The sequence below is a fragment of the Budorcas taxicolor genome, chromosome 5 (assembly GCF_023091745.1).
Source record: "Budorcas taxicolor isolate Tak-1 chromosome 5, Takin1.1, whole genome shotgun sequence".
Lineage (NCBI taxonomy): Eukaryota > Metazoa > Chordata > Mammalia > Artiodactyla > Bovidae > Budorcas > Budorcas taxicolor.
In genome coordinates this window covers 102,750,387-102,764,503 of record NC_068914.1, presented here as the reverse complement: position 1 = coordinate 102,764,503, position 14,117 = coordinate 102,750,387, and the positions used below count along the sequence as shown (strand labels likewise).

At 38.8% G+C, this 14,117-nt stretch overlaps 1 pseudogene; it reads left to right on the top strand.

Moving 5' to 3' along the window:
* Positions 1 to 7,247: 7,247 nt before the first annotated feature.
* Positions 7,248 to 13,658, top strand: LOC128048158 (olfactory receptor 6C2-like; annotated as a pseudogene).
* Positions 13,659 to 14,117: the final 459 nt, after the last annotated feature.

The window sequence follows — 14,117 nt, the reverse complement described above, 5'->3', positions numbered from 1 at the left end:
TCTGAATTTATTCCAAAATAAAGTCTATGTCTAATCCCATTTTCCAAAGGCAAGAATCCTCCTAACCATGATTCAATTTCAGTTCAGTTTAGTAGCTTAGTCATGTCTGACTCTTTGTTACCTCATGGACCACAGCATGCTAGGCCTCCCTGTCCATCACCGAATCCCAGAGTTTGCTCAAACTCATGTCCATTGAGTTGGTGATGCCATCCAACCATCACATCCTCTGTCATTCCCTTCTTGTCCTGCCCTCAATCTTTCCCAGAATCAGGGACTTTTCAAATGAGTCAGCTCTTCCCATCGGGTGGCCAAAGTATTAGAATTTCATCTTCAACATCAGTCCTTCCAATGAACACCCAGGACTGATCACATTTAGGATGGACTGGTTGGATCTCCTTGCAGTCCAAGGGACTCTCAAGAGTCTTCTCCAGCACAACAGTTCAAAAGCATCAATTCTTTGGCCCTCCACTTTCTTCACAGTCCAACTCTCACATCCATACATGACCACTGGAAAAACCATAGCTGTGACTAGATGGACCTTTGTTGGCAAAATAATGTCTCTGCTTTTTAATATGCTGTCTAGGTTATCATGGGCTTCCCTGGTGGCTCAGAGGGTAAAGCATCTGCCTGCAATGTGGGAGACCCGGATTCAATCCCTGGGTCGGGAAGATCACCTGGAGAAGGAAATGCAACCCACTCCAGCATTCTTGCCTGGAGAATCCCATGGATGGAGGAGCCAGGTGGGCTACAGTCCATGGGGTCACAAAGAGTCAGACATGACTGACCCATTTCAATTTCACTTTCACTTTCAGGGTGGTCATAACTTTCCTTCCAGAAGCAAGGGTCTTTTAATTTCATGGCTGCAATCACCATCTGCAGTGATTTTGGAGCCTCCCAAAATAAAGTCAGTCACTGTTTCTCACTGTTTCCCCATCTATTTGCCATGAAGTGATGGAATCAGATGCCATGATCTAACTTTTTTGAATGTTGAGCTTTAAGCCAACTTTTTCACTCCCCTCTTTCACTTTAATCAAGAGGCTCTTTAGTTCTTCATTTTCTGGCATAATGATGGTGTCATCTGCATATCTGAGGTTATTGATACTTCTCCCGGCAATCTTGATTCCGTCATGTGCTTCATCCAGCCCAGCGTTTCTCATGATGTACTCTGCATAGAAGTTAAATAAGCAGGGTGACAATATACAGCCTTGATGTACTCCTTTTCCTATTGGAACTAGTCTGTTGTTCCATGTCCAGTTCTAACTGTTGCTTCCTGACCTGCGTACAGATTTCTCAAGAGGCAGATCACTTGGTCTGGCATTCCCATTATTTGAATAATTTTCCACAGTTTATTGTGATCCACATAGTCAAAGGCTTTGGCATACTCAGTAAAGCAGAAATAGATGTTTTTCTGGAACTCACTTCCTACTTCAATGATCCAATGGATAGTGGAAATTTGACCTCTGGTTGCTCTGCCTTTTCTAAAACCAGCTTGAACATCTGGAAGTTCACATTTCACATATTGCTGAAGCCTGGCTTGGAGAATTTTGAGCATTACTTTACTGGCATGTGAGAGGAGGGCAATTGTGAGATAGTTTGAATATTCTTTGGCATTATCTTTCTTAGGGATTGGAATGAAAACTGACCTTTTCCAGTCCTTGACCACTGCTGAGTTTTCCAAATTTGCTGGCATATTGAGTGCAGCATTTTCACAGCATCATCTTTTAGGATTTTAAAAAGCTCAGCTGGAATTCCATCACCTCCACTTGCTTTGTTCATAGTGATGCTTCATAAGGCCCACTTGACTTCACATTCCAGGATGTCTTGTTTTAGCTGAGTGATCATACCATCGTGGTTATCTGGGTTGTAAAGATCTTTTTTGTATAGTTCTTCTGTGTATTCTTGCCACCTCTTCTTAATAGCTTCTGTTTCTGTTAGGTCCATACAATTTCTGTCATTTATTGTGCCATCTAAGCATGAAATGTCCCCTTGGTATCTCTAATTTTCTTGAAGAAATCTCTAGTCCTTCTCATTCTAGTGGTTTCCTCTATTTCTTTGCACTGATCACTGAGGAAGGCTTTCTTATCTCTCCTTGCTATTCTTTGGAACTCTGCATTCAGATGCTTATATCGTTCCTTTTCTCCTTTGCTTTTTGCTTACCTTCTTTTCACAGCTGTTTCTAAGGCCTCCTCCCACAGCCATTTTGCTTTTTTTTTTTTTTTTTTTTTTTTTGCATTTCTTTTTCTTGGGGATGGTCTTGCTCCTTGTCTCCTGTATAATGTCACAAACCTCAGTCCATAGTTCATCAGGCACTCTGTCTATCAGATCTAGTCCCTTAAATTTATCTCTCACTTCCGCCATATAATCATAAGCGATTTGACTTAGGTCATACCTGAATGGTCTAGTGGTTTTCCCCACTTTCTTCAATTTAAGTCTGAATTTGGCAATAAGGAGTTCATGATCTGAGCCACAGTCAGTTCCCAGTCTTGTTTTTGCTGACTTTGTAGAGCTTCTCCATCTTTGGCTGCAAAGAATATAATCTATCTGATTTCAGTGTTGGCCATCTGGTGATTTCCATGTGTAGAGTCTTCTCTTGTGTTGCTGGAAGAGGGTGTCTGCTATGATCAGTGCGTTCTCTTGGCAAAACTCTATTAGCCTTTGTCCTGATTCATTCTGTACTCCAAGCCCAACTTTGCTTGTTACTCCAGGTTTTTCTTGACTTCCTACTTTTGCACTCCAGTCCTCGATAATGAAAAGGACATCTTTTGGGGGTGCTCATTATAAAAGGTCTTGTAGGTCTTCCTAGAACCGTTCAACTTCAGCTTCTTCAGCATTACTGGCTGGGGCATAGGCTTGGATTACTGTGATATTGAATGGTTTGCCTTTGAAACTAACAGAAATCAGTCTGTTGTTTTTGAGATTGCATCCAAGTACTGCATTTCGGACTCTTTTGTTGACCATGATGGCTACTCTATTTCTTCTGAGGGATTCCTGCCCACAGTAGTAGCTGTAATTGTCATCTGAGTTCAATCTACTCATTTTAATCCATTTTAATTCGCTGATTCCTAGAATGTTGACGTTCACTCTTGCAATCTCCTATTTGACCACTTCCAGTTTGCCTTGATTCATGGACCTAACATTCCAGGTTCCTATGCAATATTGCTCTTTACAGCATCAGACCTTGCTTCTATCTCCAGTCACATCCACAACTGGGTGTTGTTTTTGCTTTGGCTCCATCCTTTTATTCTTTCTGGAGTTACTTCTCCACTGATCTCCAGTAGTATATTGGGCACCTACTGACCTGGGAAGTTCATCTTTCAGTGTTCTATCTTTTTGCCTTTTCATACTGTTCATGGGATTCTCAAGGCAAGAATACTGAAGTGGTTTGCCATTCCCTCTCCAGTGGACCACATTTTGTGCAAAACATTGATTTCACCAAAATTTATAACTGAAATACACAGCAACCTTTACCAGAGAAACAATAAATAATTGATTATTTTATCTCTTCTGTCTTCTATCTTTTATCACTTCTTTGAACTATAATTGTTGATGGTGTTTTGGATCCAATATTCTTGAAATACAATTCTCTGTATATATATAAACACAGGGAATGATCTATAGCATTATGGAATGATCTATAGCATTTCCCTATGATATAACATAAGGAAATAGCTAAGGTTAGTCTTATATTAATGTAGATACTTCCAATAGTATTCATTGTGATGATATTTATCAGAACCTAATTTATTCAAACAACATATTGCATTAGTATTTTTAGCTATAAATGTATAAAAGAATCATGTAAATGTATTAACTCATATAAATATATAAAATGTTGTATCTACACAATGTGGATGATGACTGAGGCCACAAAATTAAAAGACGCTACTCCTTGGAAGAAAAGCTATGACAAAACTAGACAGTGTATTAAAAAGCAAAGACATCAGTTTGCCAACAAAGGTCTATATAGTCAAAACTATGGTTTTTCCAGCAGTCATGTGCGGATGTGAGAGTGAGCCATAAAGAAAGCTGAGTATCAAAGAATGTATGCTTTTGAACTGTGGTGTTGGAGAAGACTCCTGAGAGTCCCTTGGACAGCAAGGATATCAAACCAGCTAATCTTAAAGGAAATCAACCCTGAATATTCTTTGGAAGGACTGGTGCTAAAGCTGAAGCTCAAATAACTTAGCCATCTGATGAGAAGAGCCATCCCTTTGGAAAAGACCCTGATGCTGGTAAAAATTGAGGGCAGAAGGAGAAGGGGGTGACAGAGGATGAGATGCTTGAATGGCATCACTGTCTCAATGACATGAGTTTGAGTAAACTCGTTGAGACAGCGCAGGACAGGGCAGCTTGGTGTGCTTCATGGTATGTTCATGGAGTCACAAAGAGTCAAATACAACTTAGCAACCAAACAACAATATACATATGTACTTGTATATATATTTACTTGTATATGCTTTTATTTATTTACATGAATATATAAGTGTATATATATATATACATATATATATATATATGTATATATATATATATATATGCTGCCATAATTTTTTCTTTAAAAGAACTTGGAACTAATTTATGGAATATAGGAGTGTCTGATATACAAGCAAATATCAAATTTTATGTGTCAAACAATGTTAATTAGAGAAACATGAAAACAAGAAAAGCACCATCTTTGCTATGAAAATTACCTGAGATAATTATCCTAGTGATGACACCAGATATGGAGATTGCTCTTACAAACCATCCTTTCCACTTGCAAGTCTGAAACTGCCAGCATTAGCAACCTATGCACATCCCGTGGGCTTTCCAGGTGGCACAGTGGTAAAGAATCCACCTGCCAATACAGGAGACTCAAGAGACACACATTTGATCCCTGGGTCTGGACAATTCTCTGGAGAAGGAAATGGAGACCCACTCCAGTATTCTTGCCTGGGAAATCCTATGGACAGAGGAGCCTGAAGGGCTACAGTCCATGGAGTCAAAAAGAGTTGGACACCACTTAGTGACTAAACAACAACAAACAATGGAAGAACTAGAGACAAATGAAATGATTGCTGTCCAACTGTTTACTGACCCCATGGTCTGTAGCCTGCCAAGCTCCTCTGTCATATGAAGTTATGAAGTATCAAATTTGTAAGATAGAGAAAAAGTGATGACTAGCAGCATATTTGGAGTCCAAATCCCATTTGAAAAAAAAAATTTAATACAATCTTAAAACCAATTATCTAAGCATTAATGCAAAGGAGATAGGCAAGATATTAACCTAACTAAATTTCAAAGAAAAAAGTAGTAAAGAATAAAGCAGGAAATATAGAAAAACAGAAAAGCAAAATAATAAGCAGAAAATGAAAGGCTGCAAGGAAAAAGAAAATAAGTGGACTACTGAGATAATTAAATATTTTTTGAGTGTTTAGAAAAAAGAAGAAAAATCCAAGCCTTATACTGGGAAACAGGACATCACTGCACATAAATATAGACATAAAAGTAGGATAGTTATAATTTTGCCAGTAAGTTTGAAAATAGTGTTGTTCTATAAAATATAACTGGTACAGAAAAAATATAAAATCTGAATACTTGTATAGTTATTCAGTTCAATTCAGTTCAGTCGCTCAGTTGTGTCGGACTCTTTGCGGCCCCATGAATCGCAGCACGCCAGGCCTCCCTGTCCATCACCAATTCCCGGAGTTCACTCAGACTCACATCCATCGAGTCTGTGATGCCATCCAGCCATCTCATCCTGGGTCGTCCCCTTCACCTCCTGGCCCCAATGCCTCTTAGCATCAGAGTCCTTTCCAATGAGTTAACTCTTCGTATGAGGTGGCCAAAGTACTGGAGCTTCAGCTTTAGCATCATTCCTTCCAAAGAACACCCAGGGCTGATCTCCTTCAGAATGGACTGGTTGGATCTCCTTGCTGTCCAAGGGACTCTCAAAAATCTTCTCCAACACCACAGTTCAAAAGCATCAATTTTTCGGTGCTCAGCTTTCTTCACAGTCCAACTCTCACATCCATACATGACCACAGGAAAAACCATAGCCTTGGCTAGACGGACCTTAGTCGACATTGTAATGTCTCTACTTTTGAATATACTATCTAGGTTGGTCATAACTTTTCTTCTAAGGAGTAAGCGTCTTTTAATTTCATGGCTACAATCACCATCTGCAGTGATTTTGGAGCCAAGAAAAATAAAGTCTGACACTGTTTCCACTGTTTCCCCATCTATTTCCCATGAAGTGATGGGACCAGATGCCATGATCTTCGTTTTCTGAATGTTGAGCTTTAAGCCAACTTTCTCACTCTCCTCTTTCAATTTTATCAAGAGACTTTTTAGCTCCTCTTCACTTTCTGCCATAAGGGTGGTGTCATCTTCATATCTGAGGTTATTGATATTTCTCCCAACAATCTTGATTCCAGGTTGTGTTTCTTCCAGTCCAGCGTTTCTCATGATGTACTCTGCATAGAAGTTAAATAAGCAGGGTGACAATATGCAGCCTTGACGTACTCCTTTTCCTATTTGGAACCAGTCTGTTGTTCCATGTCCAGTTCTAACTGTTGCTTCCTGACCTGCATATAGATTTCTCAAAAGGCAGGTCAGGTGGTCTGGTATTCCCATCTCTTTCAGAATTTTCCACAGTTTATTGTGATCCACACAGTCAAAGGCTTTGGCATAGTCAATAAAGCAGAAATAGATGTTTTTCTGGAACTCTCTTACTTTTTCCATGATCCAGCGGATGTTAGCAATTTGATCTCTGGTTCCTCTGCCTTTTCTAAAACCAGCTTGAACATCAGGGAGTTCACAGTTCATGTATTGCTGAAGCCTGGCTTGGAGAAATTTGAGCATTACTTTACTACCATGTGAGATGAATGAAATTGTGTGGTAGTTGAAGCATTCTTTGACATTGCCTTTCTTTGGGATTGGAATGAAAACTGACATTTTCCAGTCCTGTGGCCACTGATGACTTTTCCAAACTTGCTGGCATATTGAGTGCAGCACTTTCACAGCATCATCTTTCAGGATTTGAAACAACTCAACTGGTATTCCATCACCTCCACTAGCTTTACAACTCATTAAAAAATCCAGAATCTAATGGTTTCAACAAAGTATTTAGCAAATATATATGAAAGAATTAATAGCTAGTTCTACACAGATTTCCAGGCATAGCTAAAAGAGTATGTACAAATTTTAAAAAATGAAAACTATAATGTTGATATAAGACTTGACAATGATATTACAAGGGGCTCTCAATGGTTAAAGAAAGTCAAGTCCACTGGAAAAAGGAGCTTGTGTCTAGTCCTCACAGGTCAGCCTCCTCCAGCACAGAGCAGGTTCCAGAAGAGTGCAAACAGTAACTAAGTGTTCCATTACTTCATCAGTCAGCAGTTGAGAAGGATATGATTACAGAGGACAAACAGGAGGTTTCTAAGGTACAGGGATTGTTCTATTTCTTGACCAGTAGTATGGATATCTGAATGACTATACACTGTTTTTCATGCAAAATAGAGTTCATTTAAAAATAAAAGTTTCATTCTAAAGCTATACAATAATACAACTCTATGGTAAGGTAAATTCCATTGGTAAATCCATATAAACAAACCATAATTTATTCCTAATATTGTTACATGTTTTTGGAAAATCTTAGAGCAAAAATATAACTTGTTATAAGATATATTTATTAAGAATATGACCTTTACTAATTGCAAAAATACTGGTTAGATATATCACATATATATTGCATACATACACTAGTTTTTAAAAAATGAATAGTAAAGGGGATAAACATAAAATAATAAAATACCTAGGACTAAATCTGTGTGTAGTTACATAATAGCACTCTCTCAGTATGATTCATTCTTACATGAAGTTCTACATATAAAATCATGATTTTTATAAATTTTAATCAAATGCACTCTTTTAATCTCTTCTATGTCCTAGACCCAAAATTTGAATAGTTCTTGACATGATAATAGCCAAATCCTATAATATAGTCTCCAATAACATAAATCCTAATAATAAATAAAGCTAAATTAGATTAGATTGATCAAAAAGTTCATAAGATGTTATGGAAAATCCCAAATGAAAGCAAAATAGGTTAATTATTTAAAAACTCATATTTTTAGGAAATGTAGTAGGGGATTAAATCTGTTTGTTTGTTTTTCTGTTAGTAAAATGGGAACCTGTCCTCTGTGTGATGCTGTTCTTCCATCTACCCTCTCATAAAACAGTGTCCCTGCTGTCGCTTGTTTGTCTTGCTTTGCCAAAATTCATTAAGCAAAAAAAAAAAAAAGGTTCATTAGTTATGTCAGAACCTAGGTTACTGAGGATTAGTTACTTTATTCATTCAGATGATCCCAGGGCACCTCTAGAAGACTGAGCAGAAGACTATGAATATCCTTAATGTTGGAGCAGGAAAGCCAACTCCCTGCTTAGAAACGTCATAGTTCTTCCAGATCCCAAAGGAATTCCTTTTGTTCTCCTTACTTCAGGTCCTCTTTCCTCATGACAGAGTCCAAAGGAAAGTGTTTCCAAAGTTTAAAATAAGAGAGTCTCTAATAAGAATCTCTACCTGATATGAAAACGGAAAATGCAATAGTGAAGACTCCCCAAAGATGACTAGAAAGAAAATGTAGGGCAAAAATGGCTGTCTGAGGAGGTCTTACAAATAGCTGTGAAAGGAAGAGAAGCCAAAAGCAAAGGAGAAAAGGAAAGTATACCCATTTGAATGCAGAGTTCCAAAGAATAGCAAGGAGAGATAAGAAAGCCTTCCTCAGGGATCAGTGCAAAGAAATAGAACAAAACACTAGAATGGGAAAAATTTGAGATCTCTTCAAGAAAATCTGAGATACCAAAGGAACATTTCATGCAAATATTGGCTCAATAAAGGACAGAAATGGTAGGGACTTAGCAAAAGCAGAAGATATTAAGAAGAGGTGGTGAGAATACACAGAAGAACTATACAAAAAGATCTTCATGACCCAGATAATCACAGTGGTGTGATCAATCACCTAGAGCCAGACATCCTGGAATGTGAAGTTAAATGCACCTTAGGAAATGTCACTACAAACAAAGCTAGTGGAGGTGATGGAATTCCCAATGAACTGTTTCAAGTCCTGAAAGATAATGCTGAGAACATGCTGCACTCAATATGCCAGCACATTTGGAAAACTCAGCAGTGGCCACAGGACTGGAAAAGGTCAGTTTTCATTCCAATCCCAAAGAAAGGCAATGCCAAAGAATGCTCAAACTACCACATAATTGCACTCATCTCACATGCCAGTAAAGAAATGCTCAAAATTCTCCAAGCCAGGTTTCAGCAATAGGTGAACCATGAACTTACAGATGTTCAAGTTTGTTTTAGAAAAGGCAGAGGAACCAGAGATCAAATTGCCAACATCCACTGGAGTACCTCAAGGCTGCATATTGTCACCCTGCTTATTTAACTTATATGCAGAGTACATCATGAGAAATGCTGGGCTGGAAGAAGCACAAGCTGGAATCAAGATTGCCAGGAGAAATATCAATAACCTCAGATAGGCAGATAACACCCCCTTATGGCAGAAAGTAAAGAGGAACTAAAAAGCCTCTTGATGAAAGTGAGAGGAGAGTGAAAAAGTTGGCTTAAAGCTCAACATTCAGAAAACGAAGATCATGGCACCTAGTTCCATCACTTCATAGCAAAACAGTGGCAGACTTTATTTTCTTGGGAACCCAAATCATTGCAGATAGTGACTGCAGCCATGAAATAAAAAGACACTTACTCCTTGGAAGAAAAGAAGTATGCATGTCAGTAAGTAAGTAAGTATGACCAACCTAGACATCATGTTAAAAAGCTGAGACATTACTTTGCTGACAAAGGTTTGTCTAGTCAAGGCTTTGGTTTTTCCAGTAGTCATGTATGGATGTGAGGGTTGGCCTATAAAGAAACCTGAACCCTGAAGTATTGATGCTTTTGAACTACGGTGTTGGAGAAGACTCTTGAGAGTCCCTTGGACTGCAAGGAGTTCCAACCAGTCCATCCTAAAGGAGATCCGTCCTGAATGTTCATTATAAGGACTGATGTTGAAACTGAAACTCCAATACTTTGGCCACCTGATGCGAAGAACTGACTCACTGGAAAAGACCCTGATGCTGGGAAAGATTAAGGGCAGGACAAGAAGGGGATGACAGAGGATGAGATGGTTGGATGGCATCACCAACTCAATGGACACGAGTTTGAGTTAACTCCGGGTGTTGCTGATGGACAGGGAAGCCTGGAGTGCTGCAGTCCATGGGGTCGCAAAGAGCTGGACACTACTGAGCTGAACTGAACTGAACTGAACTGAAGACAATCAGAATTAACATTTTGTTCTCCTTTCCAAATAATATTGCTTCTCTAGTAAAAGAAACAATATTAACTGTATAACTGATTTAGTCATAGTCAGTTCATGAGACAGTGAGATCTGGCTGTGAAAATGGAGCAGGAAACTATTTTTCATTATGAGTAACAGTTTAATAATAACTATGAAGTTGATAATTTACTGAATATTGTTATGGATCTCTGTATAAGTCCAAGTCCTTTTTCGAGTGTGTCTGATTCCAAACTCTTGAGATCTCTACTATGATTTGAGAGAATAGCATTGAAACATGCATATTATCATATGTGAAATAGACCACCAGTCCAGGTTCAATGCATGAGGCAGGGTGTTCAGGGCTGGTGCACTGGGATGACCCAGAGGGATGGGACAGGGAGGAAGGCGGGTGGGAGGGGATCCAGGATGGGGAACACATGTACACCTATGGCTGATTCATGCCACTGTATGGCAAAAACACTAGTAATTAGCCTCCAATTTAAAAAAAAAAAAAAAAAAAACTGTGGAAAAAAAAAAAAAAAACTCAACTGTACTCCCACCTCCCAGGGGTTATAAAAAGTCTTTTCTATATTTGTCTCCTAATAGAGAATCAGTACAAAAGAAACCAATCCAGCGCTAATATACAACTAATATTGTTCAGGTGACTGCTGAATAATGAGATTTTGAACTGTGTGGGTGCACTTACAGGCAATTTTTTTCAGTAAATATAGTGGGAACACTTTTGGAGATTTGCTACAATTTAAAAAATTAAAAATTCACAGAGGAACCATGTACCCTAGAAATAATAACACATTTACAAAAAAGTTGTGTGTGTCCTAAGTGCAAATACATATATGGATACTAATCTATCTTTGTATATTCAGAAGGCATTGTTGTTGTTCAGCCACTAAGTCATGTCCAATTCTGAAAATATAACCTACCTACCAAATTGTTACTGTTCAGTTGCTAAGTCATGTCCGACTCTTTGCAAGCCCATGAACTGTAGCACACCAGGCTTTCCTGTCTTTCACTATCTCTCAGAGTTTGCTCAAACTCATGTCTGTGTGAAAAAAGATTCAAAGTTAGAAATATCAGAATGGAATGGGATCCCTTTGAAAAATGACTAATTGGGTCCCCAGTTGCTTGCCCATGATCATATAGTGGTTAGTACTCTGATGTGAAAAATGACTGAAATTTAATTTAAAGAACATTTGACTCCAGGTAAAATAGCTACCAAACTGCACCATTGATTTCAAATGTAATAAAAGTTTTATAGGTGTTAGAAGAGCAAAGAGTCATTGCAATTGAAGGTCAGGTTGAAGAAGCTTAAAGCATAAACTGAGCAGGGATGAGATGAGAAGACAAGACACTAATATCTTGTCAAAGGCATTGAAAACATAACAAAAGTAGGCCCAGTGTGGAAGAATACTTTTGATGATATTTAAAAGGCTGTCACTTCAGAGCTTTAGGAGCCACAGCCAATTATCTGAAAACTAACATGAATGCACATGAGCATATTTCTTTTGCAAATAACACAATCTTTCTTCACACTACAGATAAAATGAGTGTTCAGTCGCGCTGTCATGTCCAACTCTTTGCGACCCCAAGGACAGTAGCCCAGCAGACTCCTCTGTCCATGGGATTCTCCAGGCAAGAATGCTCAAGTGGGTTGCCATTTCCTTCTCCAACAGATAGTAGTAGTGCTTGAAACCAACTATGAATTAAGAATAGGAAAACAAGTAGGAAAAAATAAATGGACAGAGGAAAACGTCAGGACCCAGGCTTGTGTTTTGTCATTTTTCTTCTTTGTTTTCCAGGAGAAATACATCTTACTCTTTAAAGAATCCTCGGAAACTAACAGTTGAAGAGAATTCATCTTCATCGTCTGGATACATCCCATATCCAAGGTTTGTCTTGGATAAAAAAAGGTTAAATACACATGAAGTAATATCATCTTTTTTCCCTACCTTTTTGTAAATTTAGTCCATGTCATGAATTAACAAAACATTTGTAAATTTTGAGGGGCAATGATCTGACAAAAAGTTGGTTTGATAATAACATAAATCCTAAAGGAATAATCCACTCTCACACTTGTAAATTCAGAAAGACCATCAGTACAGTGATGATCCTAATTATAATGTGAAGGGCTAACTAAATGTAGACCAATGTGAAGGCATAAGGAAATGTAGACTGATGTGATGGGATAAGTAAATATAGACTGGTTTGTTTGGCTGTAACTGCAAAGTGTTTTGCTACAGAATTCATATACCAACCTCCTCATAAAATCTCTTTGATTTTCACTTGTCAATTGGATAGATTTCAAAACTCAGTGGTTGAAAAACCACAGAGCAATAACAACTTTCATCCTTCTGGGACTGACAAATAACCCACAACTGCAAATCCTGCTTTTCATCTTTCTATTTCTCACTTGCCTCTTGAGTGTAACAGGGAACTTGATGATTATCACTCTCACACTGGTAGACTCCCATCTTAAAACTCCTATGTACTTCTTCCTCAGAAATTTTTCCTTCTTGGAAGTCTCATTTACCACTGTCTGTATTCCTAGGTTTCTGTACAGTATATCAGCTGGGGACAATACCATCACCTACAATGCTTGAACAAGTCAAATGTTTTTATTATTCTGGTTGGAGCAACAGAATTTTTTCTGCTGGCAGCCTATGTACTATGTACTAGTGTACTATGACCACTATGTGGCCATCTGTAAACCCCCACATTACATGACCATCATGAACAATAGAGTCTGCACCTTCTTAATCCTCAGCTGTTGGGTTTCAGGTTTGATGATCATTGTCCCACCCTTAGCTTGGGTCTCCAGCTGGAATTCCATGATTCCAATGCCATCGATCATTTTAGATGCAATGCAGGTCTCCTCCTAAAGATCTCGTGCTCAGATACATGGGTAATAGAACAAATGGTATCCTTGTGGCTGTATTTGCCCTCATTACCACCCTAGTGTGTGTATTTCTGTCCTACACATACATCATTAGGACAATTCTGAGGTTTCCCTCAGTCCAGCCCAGGAAAAAGGCCTTTTCTACCTGCTCATCCCAGATGATTGTAGTTTCCATCACCTATGGAAGCTGTATATTCATCTATGTCAAGCCCTTGGTAAAGGAAGAGGTGGCCATAAATAAAGGTGTCTCAGTGCCCACCACTGCTGTGGCCCCTTTATTGAACCCCTTCATTTACACCCTGAGGAGTAAGCAGGTGAAGCAAGCTTTCAATAACTCCATAAAGAGGATTACATTTCTCTCAAAAGAATCCAAGTTGCATCAATCAGAGGAAAATGAAAATTTTCTAAATACTTAACTACAGCTTCTAATTATTTCATTGCTTTGTACCTATAATTTCATCACTTTATCCTTCTCAAACACATTTTATACTGCATCCTATGCATGTGAGAGTTGGACCGTGAAGAAGGGTGAGTGCCGAAGAATTGATGCTTTTGAACTGTGGTGTTGGAGAAGACTCTTGAGAGTCCCTTGGACTGCAAGGAGATCCAACCAGTCCATTCTGAAGGAGATCAGCCCTGGGTGTTCTTTGGAAGGAATGATGCTAAAGCTGAAACTCCAGTACTTTGGCCACCTCATGTGAAGAGTTGACTCATTGGAAAAGACTCTGATGCTGGGAGGGATTGGGGGCAGGAGGAAAAGGGGACAACCCAGGATGAGATGGCTGGATGGCATCACTGACTCGATGGACGTGAGTCTGAGTGAACTCCAGGAGTTAGTGATGGACAGGGAGGCCTGGCGTGCTGCGATTCATGGG